Here is an 11143-nt window from a genome sequence, read left to right on the forward strand (position 1 = left end):
GATGCTGGAAGGGCCCATGTTTTCAATATTACAATAGTTAGTTTTGCATTGACTGGTGTCAGTAATATATTCCAGCTTCTCTAAAAAAAATTTTTTTTTAACAATAAGCACCTGACTTCCCCATTTTTATCCAATACACAATTCTGAAAATATTTGATATTTTCAAGGGCCATTCTTGTCAATATTACTTTAACTACTAACATAACCAAAATGGTCTTTGAAACTCAAAAAGTCACACAGAGCTTAAACTATAAAGAACTACATTCCAGAAGAAAAATACACCTACATGATAAACCTAATCTACATTCATGAAAAGTGTTTTTATATAAAAAGAACCAGCCAGATTTTGAAGGATATTATAAGGAAGTATAAATGGGACATTACCATGTCTGACATATAGAGACTATTTAACATCAGCTATACTCAGCATATCACATACACCATTTTTAAAAAAATCATGTTGTCTGAACTTGTCAGAAATTACTTCTAAACAATAATTATGAGAATCAGCATTATAGAACTTATTGGAGACCAAACTTTGGTAATAGATAAATTTTCAGTCAATAGTTACTGTGTAGTTTCAAATCCTGAGCAATTAAATTTCCATTTTCAGCTTAGTCATCTGAAAATCTGTATCTAAAAGATAGTAAAGGATGTCAAATGCTTATAATTTTTGTGATGAAAGAATCATTAAAGTTAGATTAAACTTTTATTTATTTTACTGACTCAATATTGATGAGAAATAAATATTTTAATAGTTAATAACCACAGCTTATATTGAAGTTGTTGATTCTTACTCTAAATAAGACATGATTTCCTTAAATAACAGCTGTCAAGGATGGATTTTAAAAAGAACAGACATGAGTGATCTTTCATATTCAGGTTGGCCTATCTCTCTATGATCACAATTGGTCATTTTGTCTTTCAAATTGGTTAAACAAGAGATGTGTTAACATGTCTGCATTTTATAGATGTGGAAGGCACAAATTAAAAGCCGATACAGTTCACTCTAAGAGGAAACCTTGATGCTCCAAGTTATATTTCCCCATAGTTCTGTTGCTAGTCAAACATAATTAGTGTTAGCCCAAATACAGACACAGCTCTACCTTGAAAGTGTCAATAATCTGTCTTGGATCTAAAAGTACTCAAATAAGGAGTGATGTATTGAAAAAATGTGTGTGTGCTGGAGAGGTAGGTTGTAAATACTTGACCTATGTGCCCAAAGGTGAGAAAGATACTTAAAACAAGTACCTTAGTAAAAAAAAAATGTTTTAAGATGAATATATTGATTTCAGAGAGGAAAGAAGAGGTAGAGATAGAAACATTAATGATGAAAGAGAAGCACTGCCCTACAGATTTGGCTTGGTGGGTAGAGCGTCCGCCTTCAGACTGAAGGGTCCCAGGTTCGATTCCAGTCAAGGACATGTGCCTGGGTAGTGGGCTAGATCCCAGTGAGGGGTGTGCAGAAGGCAGCCAATCAATGATTCTCTCTCATCATTGATGTTTCTATCTCTCTCCCTCTTCCTTCCTCTTGAAATCAATAAAAATACTTTTTTTAAAAAAGGAAAGAGAATCATTGATTGATTGCCTCCTGAATGCCCCCTACTGGGGATGGAGCCTGCAACCCTGACATGTGCTCTGACCAGGAATTGAACCTTTATTCATAGGTCAACATTCAACCAGTAAGCCACACTGGCTGGGCTTAAGATGAATTTCTAAAGGCATGTAGACTGCCCCTTTAGAAATTGCTCAGGATCCCCTTTTTCTTAGCTCTTAACTTTAAGTTTCAATTCCCAGAGTCAACTGAATTCCATTTTCTTATTTCCCACTTGCAAACTGAAAGTGCTGAGTTGGGGCGATTGTGAAAGACAGGTAGAAACTTTCTGTAAGTAGAAAAGAGTATGTCTTACAAATCCCAAAAACTCAGATTCCATCTGAATTGTTTATTCAAGGAAATTATGAATTAAAATTCACAAAATGTTCTTTTTTTTAACAACTTCATTCAGAGTAAAATTAGTCATTGAGAACAAAATATATACTTTTCACTTGTTGCTTAGTTAATTGATAACTGGCAAGTTCTTTTTATTCTATTTTTGAAAACCTTAATATTCTTCCATATTATCCCAATGTATAATCTTAAAAAGTATGACTTACCACGTTTACAAAATGTACTGTAACTCTGTCATTCTATATTAGTGACAGGTCTAAAGGAATAATCAGAAAGTCTATTACCGTAAACTTAGGTAGACACATTCAATATAAATGTTTTAAGTAAGGTAGACTCGGTCTATATGTTAATATGGTTGGGGTTATAAAAGAAAAGGTTGAGAAATATATGGGTTAATTACCTTAAAACGCATTTTGTACAGCTTTAGAGCATGATTTATTCAACCTTTAACAATTGTCCTCTAAAAATTTATATTGTGTTTACTACTTTTTAAGAGTTATTCACTTCTAAAAAAGACTCTTCCACCATCTCTATCCATAGATTTACAGGGCTGATGTTTCAAACCATCAGAAATATTGCCACACGAAAGACATGAAAGTCACTTAAATATGTTGTATACCCCAGGAACTCCCTGATGGGATTAACTTTTCTGTTATACTTGCTTTAGCTACAACTTCTATACAACTTTAGCTTCTACTCACAGTACTAAATTGCATATCTAATAGCAGTAATAAAAACGTGAATTTTAAAAACATGCATAGCAAAGACATGACGAACTGTAAAGCACCCATTTATTGTAAGCATCCTGCAAACATGTGTGTAATATGATACTTGAGTTAAGCCATGATTCAGATTTTAAGTTTATTCTTTAATTTGGCATAATCATTTTCCCCCAAGTGGTTATCACTTGACATACTTCATTTTATTTTTTATTAAATTTATTGGGGTGACGTTGGTTAATAAAATTATATAGGTGCACGATTCAATAATATAGCATCTGTAGATTGTATTGTGCTGACTTCACTCATATGTAGAATGTCATAAAATAAACTATCAAAATAGAAATAGACTCAGAGAGACAGAACACACAGCTGTCACAGAAGAGGGGAGATGAGGGTGAAGGGATTAAGCAAAGAAAAAAATTCACTTGACAAATTTTTTTTTAAAAAAAATAATTTTTGGTTGTGAGAATGGGTGTTTGATGAATCTAGAGCATAGCAGTGTGTTAGTATACGCTAGTCACTATCTGACACTGAAAAATCTCATATGCATGTTGACTCAGCTCCGGTCTTCTCAAGTCTAGATTGTTTTTTAATAGTGCAATAGTCTGGAGATAGCTTTTAAAATTAACAAAATGCGAGACTCCAGAAAAGTTCATAAAAAACAACTCAGTCCTGAGGAGTTTGGCTTCTATTCACAGAAATTAAGAAGAATAAGTCTATCTATTAAGCATTCTTTCAAAATAAATCCATAATGGAATGGAAATGAAATGTGCCATTATGAGACAGTAATTCTTATAGAGCAGAGAGCTACAATGTGTTTGAAGGTAACATTAACATATTTATTAATTTAATCAATAAAAGTGTATTTTATAGGTTTAATTTTCTGGAACTATAAGATGGTATCTTCTTTATTAGCTATTAAAAAAAGTGTAATGCTTCGGGTGCTTCTAAAGGCATTTACATCTCAATAAATTAGGGTTTAGGGATAAAAAAACAAATACTCCTAAAATTAATCATAAGCCAAAATAGGTCACTTTGAGAATAAATTGCATTGTTGACTGTAAGCGTAATAAGAATAAAAATTTAAAGAGGTTATGAATGGTGTTTAAGAAATAGCAATGACTATAGAATGAGAATCTATAAGATTCCTTAACTAATTAGATTGCATGCCATTTTTCCACCTCTGAATTTATACTTTCTTGGTTGAAAATAAACATTTTAAGACCAACAAAACTATTTCACGATAAAATTGTAGGAAGCCACTCGGTTCATTAATAATATATTAGTCGTATCTTTCAATCTTGGGGGGAAATAGGTTGGAAAATCATCACTGGGTTTATGTCCATTATTAGAGTATCAGCTGGTTATTCATGACTTGTTAGCATGAATACAAAATTGAGAAATACCTCAGAGCTGCTGGCATAAACACACTATTTTAAACATTAACCACAGAAGTGTGGATTCATAGCTTATGAACTCATTATCTTTGGAGGCATTGTAACTGATAGGCCTGAACATGAGTAATTGAATATAAATATTCTTCATGACTCATCAAATATGCCTTGAGATGACAGTGATAAAAACCCAAAAATGTTATTGATGAGGATATCTGATGACCAGTATAAATGGTTAGAGTGGTTATTTGATATCACCATGAAAAAAAAAAAAGTTGGGCCAGAACTTCCAGATGCTTTTCAGTAGAAAGGCCATTAGTGTTCATGATGAAATTTCATCTTCAGAAATCATTTCTAGACTCTAGGAGAGAATACACACTATTAAACTATCCCTTTCTCTTAAGAATCAAGATTATCCATGAGCAACCAATAATATTCAAACACAAATTATTTTGGGGTTTTGTTCCCTTTGGAACTTATAAAATATAAACACTATCATCATGAAAGCAGCTAGAGATGTGTGGGGAAACAGGTCAAAATTACACTCCTAAATGTCTCAATGAAATTACCCAAGTAGTTGCTAAATTAAAACACCAAGGATCTCAGATGTCATCTCATTAACTCTGGTAAGTTGAATATACTTTGTAAAAGATGTTTAGAAATAATGGTCTTTTTTTTTTTTTTAGTTTAACCACTTTGAAAGTGGTTACATAAGAATATTTTTATCTTGTTTTCAATTGAACTGGTAGAGATCACGGGGTTAATAATATAAATCTGCTAAGAAACCAGACTTTCCTTTTATTCACTGACACTGAGAAGTCCAGGCAGAGCAACTATCTCTACGTGAGTGACTATTCTCCCAGAACTCCATTAAAACCAAGGCAAATATAATGTAAATAAGAACTAATGTGCCTTGAGGAGTGTATTAGTCTTTAGCTACGTAATATCAAAACAAAAGGAATATTATTTAAACTCATTAGATACCATAGATTAAAAAAAATTGGACTACTAATATTTAATTTTTTTTAAAAAAAGTCGAGTCAACATTATCTCTTGCTTAGAAAGAGAATTTTACCCAAAAAGACAAAAATAAATCAAATGAGCATGATATCTTTTTCAGAATATGTTTTGTTTTCATAATGATTGCCTTTTTAAAGCATACTCATCTCATGTCATTTTATTTACAAGAATATTTATGGAGTAGATTTTGTTTTCCCCATGTGGGAGATGAGGACAATAAATGAAAAGTGCCAAGAACTCTTACTAGGATCACTCTAATGAGCTAGAACTAGAAATGAACTTGGGGGAGGGATCCCAGATGCATCTCACTCTGCTTTTCATAGCAACCCACTACTAGGAAGCCAATAGAAAAATGTTAACAATCTTCAAAGAATACTGCAGTAATTGTAAATCATAGTCATATCCAAATACCTCTGAGATATTTTTAAATAAAAGATAAATTTGTACTAAACTTGTACAGATTGGGGTTACATCTATGTTTGTGTCTGAACTTTTAATAACAATATCCAATTTTGTAAATGACTAAAATTTTAGAGACTTATTCTAGTCAGTAACTGATCATTCTAGAGATAATAGGAAAAAAATAAAAATAACAGGAAATATAGGAAACCAAAGCATCAAAAGTTTGAAGTTCTACCAGTTGAGTTCTTTGCACTTGCAGAGAGAAACAAACAAGGCAATCTTCTGAAAAGAGATTCCATTTTTATTTACAGAACATACCGGCCTAGGGTTAAGGCTAACTTGCATGTGTGTACATAATACATACCCATGGGAGCGCACACACGCACACTTAAATAAGAGTTCCAATGGTTTCTTCCAACTTAAGTCACAATATACCAATATATTACAATATATTGGTATATATTACAATATATTGGTATATTGTAATACACCAATAATTTTGCATAAAGAAAACCAAGATATCCTGTATTTTATAAAAATGTACATTGCCATTATACAGTTGAGTTTATTAAAAGAAAATATCTCATGAGAAGCAGGAATCACATGTTATCTGATTAAGTGATAAATGAAATCAATAATATATGATATCTTGTCCAAAGTGACATAGGTTTAAAGTAAGTACCATCCACCCACCCAAAAATGGAGATATATATACACACACACACACACACTCACAGACACAATGAGCAAGTTCACTATAACACAATCCCAGAGGGTAAATGCAAAGGAATTGAGGAATTGGACTTCACTGATAAATTACTTTCTCCAGGGAAAAGAAACTACCTCTTGGATCAAACAAACAAACAAACAAACAGCACTAAAACTTTGCAATTTTATGACCCAGAGTTGCAATTATCTTTCATATTTCCTCAAGATGTTAACAGTGAGCCTTACAAGCAGAAAATGTATTGATCGGGCATCTATGTCAATAAATGGAAGTACTAAACATATTTCCAGAGAAACTCTTAAAGAATACAATTTCTTCCAGAATAGAAAGTGTTAGAGGTAAAAGAAATAATTCTAGGACTGGGTCTTATTAATATTTTTGGCTTCACAGTGCAGGGAGTACCAGAAACCTTCAATGCCTAAACAGGACGTAACAAAACAATATCCATAATAATAGCAAAACTTACTAAAACATTCAAAATTTGTTTGGGCCTCTTAATTGACTTTCTTATTGGATCTGATATCAATTGGTTGCTGAAATTATACACCTACAAAACTTGGGTTTTTTTTTTTTAAAGCTTTATTTATGGGAGATTCGGCATTATTTAAAAATTTTGTTCAGACTTCACTTTTTAGTTTCCAGAGATTTCTGCACCGGGGTCATATATAACATTGCCATAGGCAAACAAACCCTTCTCATCCTATTTGACAACCCAACCAACCCCACTTTCAGGATTTTTTAAATTAAAAAAACAACAACATAAAACATTCACTCCCATGAAGGAGTCAGAATTAAACTGCTAGTTCCAGATGCCCTTGATAGTTCTCCAAGTATCCTTTACATATTAAGGTCTGTGACCTTAACAACAAGCACTGTTTTCAGGCACTTCCGGTGCTATCATCTCGCATTCTTCACTGGGGTTATGCTTCCCTCCCTGTAACATTCTACCACCCTCTTCCCCATTTCCCCCCCCCCCTCTCACCTTGGCCCAGTTTACAATTTTTATAGCATTGGTAAATATCCCAATGCGTGCCAGTGGGACATTTAAATGACTGCATGCACGTACATGGAGTGAAGACAGTTCATGGATGTGAATACGACGAAGTTATGCATCATTGCAGAGCCATCTGAACATGCACAGGCTATATGCCACCGCTCAAGGCAGAGAAAAAATGATCACCAGATGGGTCAGACACGGGTTCTAGGATTGTCAAGAAAATGCAGGCAAGGGGTCCTTACCTGCTTCGCTGCACGAGGACAGACACATCTACAAGGCACACCAAGAAAAAGTCCCCCAGCCCTGACTCATCCGCCTTCTGAGCTATGACAGCCTTCCACCCTGGAGCTGGGCTCTTGGCTGACAGACACAGGAGTGGCTAGAATATTTGCAAGCACTGGTAGGGCTCTGTAGCAACCCTGGTCACCTCCTCCTCTCCCCCAGCCTCCGGTGGGCGGCTCACACAGCTGGAAGCAGGCACCCTACCTCCCTCAGCTTTGCTCATCAGAGGTCCCGCTAGGAGGAGGTCCCTGCACTGCAAGGCTCCTGGCTTTCTCCACCTGGTTGGCTCCTAGTAAAATGGTCTCTGCTTCCACTCCAGGCGACAAGGAGACCAGCCATGGGAGCTGGGGAACTCAGAGCCAGCACTAGGATGCCCAACCAGAAATACCCAGTGGCCAGAGCGCCACCAACCCCTCTGGGGTGGACACTGAGCGGGCGCCAGCCCCAGCTGCCCGCCTCTCACCCCACCCCCAGGAGCAGTGGGGGAGAAACATACACATAAAGGCCCAACTGGGAAAGCGGGCAGCCTGCAATGCCTCCCAGCCCTCACTCCTGGCCTTGAACTTCAACCTTACAGCCCGGGCTCCAGCTCGGAGTTGCAATCCGCTCCCCCATCCCACTGCCCAGCAGGTCCCAGCTCATTAGAGAAGGGGAGTGGGGAGGAGAGGAGGTGGGTCAGCAACACTTTAAGCTGGAGCCTGAGAAGTCACTTAGGGACCCCCCTAACCCCCCCACCCCCCCAAAAAAAAATCAACCTAACTGATCCCTTCAGAGGCAGGTGGCCGCCCGGGTTCTACGGGGCAGACAGAGGCTGAGAGCCCTCACGGATTAGTCTTAGGGCAGCTCATCAACAAGGAATTCATTCATTAACAGGGACGCAGAAGGCGCTGATGAGAGATGCTCTAGTCCCAAGCCTGTCCCCCGGCCCAGCCAAGAGGATTTGGCTCCAGCGTGGCCGGAGGGAGGCTGGGAAAGGAGCATTCAGCCCGGTTGACCCCAACCCCCCTCCTGGTGTGCCCCAGGCTCCCAGGCTGTCAATGCCCACAGCGGGCAGCCCATCAGCCGCAGGGCGGAGGGCACAGCCGGTTCCAGCAGGTCCCAGCGCCCCCGCACAGTCCCTCCAAGGCGCGGGTCCCTCCCACGCCCCGCACCCCGCACCCAGACCAGGGCCAGTCGGTCACCGGGCACCTGGTCCCCCGCGCTCCCCGCGCTCAGGTGGCTCTGGTGGCAACTCCGGGAGCTGCGGAGCATCTGCAGGCACGGTCGCCTGTTGCTGGTTAAATACAGCATCTCAGCCTGCAGGAGCTTCTGCCACCCGCATCCCTCCCTCCCCAAGCCCAGGGTCAGGTCCTCATCTGGCCAAACGCACTCACCTCCACAGGGAAGCCTGCCTGAGTCCGGAGGAGGAAACCAGCTGGAGAAAAGCAGGTCTGGCTGCACTGAAAGTTGGGGGCCCCCTCCCTTCACCCCTCCCTGCGCATCAGCAGAGAGCTCCGAGGAGGAGGAGGCTGGGTTTGGTGAATTACGCTAAACCCTGGTTTCTCCAACTGAAGTCATAGCCGCCCAGGGCACTGGACAGGCAGGGCAACCAGACAGGGGGGAGAGGCTGGGGGGGGGGTGCCTTGGGGGCAGACAGGTCCCAGCTCCGCTCTCTGGGGGAACCCCAGGGGGGAAGCCCTTGGAGCTGGAGCCTGGGGGATGGGTTGGGCTGCAGCTGGAGCACTTAGGTGTGGGTGCTCAAAGGGCTTTTGCATTTAAAAAGCAGGACTTGGGTATCTCATCAAGCAGCATCAGGGAGCGGGGAATAGTTCTTTCCGGGAATTTATTTTTTAATAGGAAAAGGGAGAAGAAAAAAAAAAAAGAAGGAAAAAAAAAAAAAAAAAAAGCTTGTATAATAGGGTCTCAGCACCATCCACCCCAATAGAGATGTTGCAGAAACTTGTTCTTAAGGGGGGGGGGGGATTTGTAGGGGGGGGTGTCAGAGAAAACCCCTAAACCTCAGCGTTCATCAGCAGGTACTGATGCATGCAGGGGTGGTATTTAATGAAAGTCCGGACTGTCAGTTAAGCCCACAAAAATGTTCATAAAAGAAAAAAAAAAAAAAAAGAGAGAGAGAGAAAAAAGAAAAGAAAAGAAAAACATATGCTGACATAGGAACATACTTAAAAAATGAGCCTGGGGGCTGAACAAGTGGGGGTGAGGCAGTTACATTTCTCACATCAAGTCTGTCCCTGAATCTCCATTTATTAGAACCAAGATCATCAACGCGCTCTCTGCACAGCTCTCCCCCTCTGAAAGGAGCACTCCGAGTCCCATTAACCATCCAACCATCCCCCGGCTACATTCTCGGCATCAGAAAGGTGCTCCCAGCAGGACGCTCGGATGGGAAGACAGTGCCCGGAATAGCGTGTCCACGCGTGATGAGGGATGTGGTGAGGAACATGCCGATGATGCGCTGAGAACTCACACTCCTTCCCATGCAGACCCCCCACAGACACTTTGCACAGTCCTCCCGCCCTCAGGTAACCGGCTGCGATGAACACAGACTGACATGACCAGCCCTCTGATGCCAGAGGACCAGCGATCTCTGCCAGACCTTGCGATTGTCAGAAGGTCCCTCTTGGGCTCACTCTTAGAGAAGCATCAAATCCAACCTTCCAAAGGGTATGAGACTGTGTGCCCAGGAGCCTTGACGGGGGTGTGTGGAGGGATGGCTAAGGTTTCCTACAGCCTGTAATATCAACAAGGGCAGAAATAAATACAGAGTGTAGAGATGATGGGGTGACTCACTACATGGGCTGTATCTCAGCACAACAGCAACCAACACAGTCATGAGACGCAGTTACATACATCTCTGAGTTCTGCAAGTCACAAGAATGCATTTAATGGTGGCACTTTTTGTTAAAAAAACAAACATGGCTTATTTAAAAAATAATAACAGCTGCAATGGGTCTCTAAGAATGCGTAAAAGGGGATGACTTACCAGAGGAAAGAAATCTCCAGAAGCAGGTGGACAGCGGGAACAGATACCTCCAGAATTCACACAGATAACCCATGATCTCCCAGAGCGAGGTCCGGCGAGGAGGAGCTGCAGGCTGGTGGAACTTTGAAATGACCAGCTCTTCCCGGTGGCATGTAACCAAGTCCAAGCCCTGTACCCCCTGAGAGCCAAGGAGAACCCCAAGGAAGGGAAGCAAAATGTGGAGGAGGTCGCCTCTTAGTTTGGGGAGGGAGGAAGGGAGGGAGCAGTGGTGGTGGTGGTGGTGGTGGAAAGGGGCTCCTAATGGGGTGATCTTTAGGCAGGCAGAATGAAAATTCACAGAGTGGAGAAAAGCAGAAACCCCGTAAACCCCAGAGAGCAAGGAGCTGGAATGCAGAGAAATCTGCAAAAAAAAAAAAAAAAAAAAAAAAAAAGAGGAGTAAAAAAGCTGTGGTAAGAAGACACACACACACACACACACACACACACAGAGAGAGAGAGAGAGAGAGAGAGAGAGAGAGAGAGAGAGAGAGAGAACTAGTGAGCAAGGCTGTAGGCGTCCGGGTAGAGAGAGAGCAGCAAGAAGGACTGAGGCTGCTGGGAAAGGATCCAATGAGAATGCAAGAGGGCACTGCCTCCCCAATCCTGCTCTCTGAGCGCCCTGCTCCTCC

The 11143-nt window shown here is 40.5% G+C and overlaps 1 protein-coding gene across 3 annotated transcripts in view; it reads right to left on the reverse strand.

The window, feature by feature from the left end:
* Positions 1-10871, reverse strand: part of BRINP3 (BMP/retinoic acid inducible neural specific 3) — a 170946-nt gene extending 160075 nt beyond the window's left edge. The window contains exon 1 of one of the 3 annotated variants that reach the window (XM_084868877.1): positions 10476-10871. The gene's annotated coding sequence lies outside the window, so the exon portion shown is untranslated. Of the gene's footprint in view, positions 1-7452; positions 7537-8865; positions 8979-10475 lie in introns of those variants that run through there. The other 2 variants (XM_084868878.1, XM_084868879.1) reach the window with 2 other exon arrangements.
* Between the last annotated feature and the right edge of the window lie 272 nt (positions 10872-11143).

Source organism: Pipistrellus hanaki, assembly GCF_964339955.1.
Source record: "Pipistrellus hanaki genome assembly, chromosome: 20".
NCBI lineage: Eukaryota > Metazoa > Chordata > Mammalia > Chiroptera > Vespertilionidae > Pipistrellus > Pipistrellus hanaki.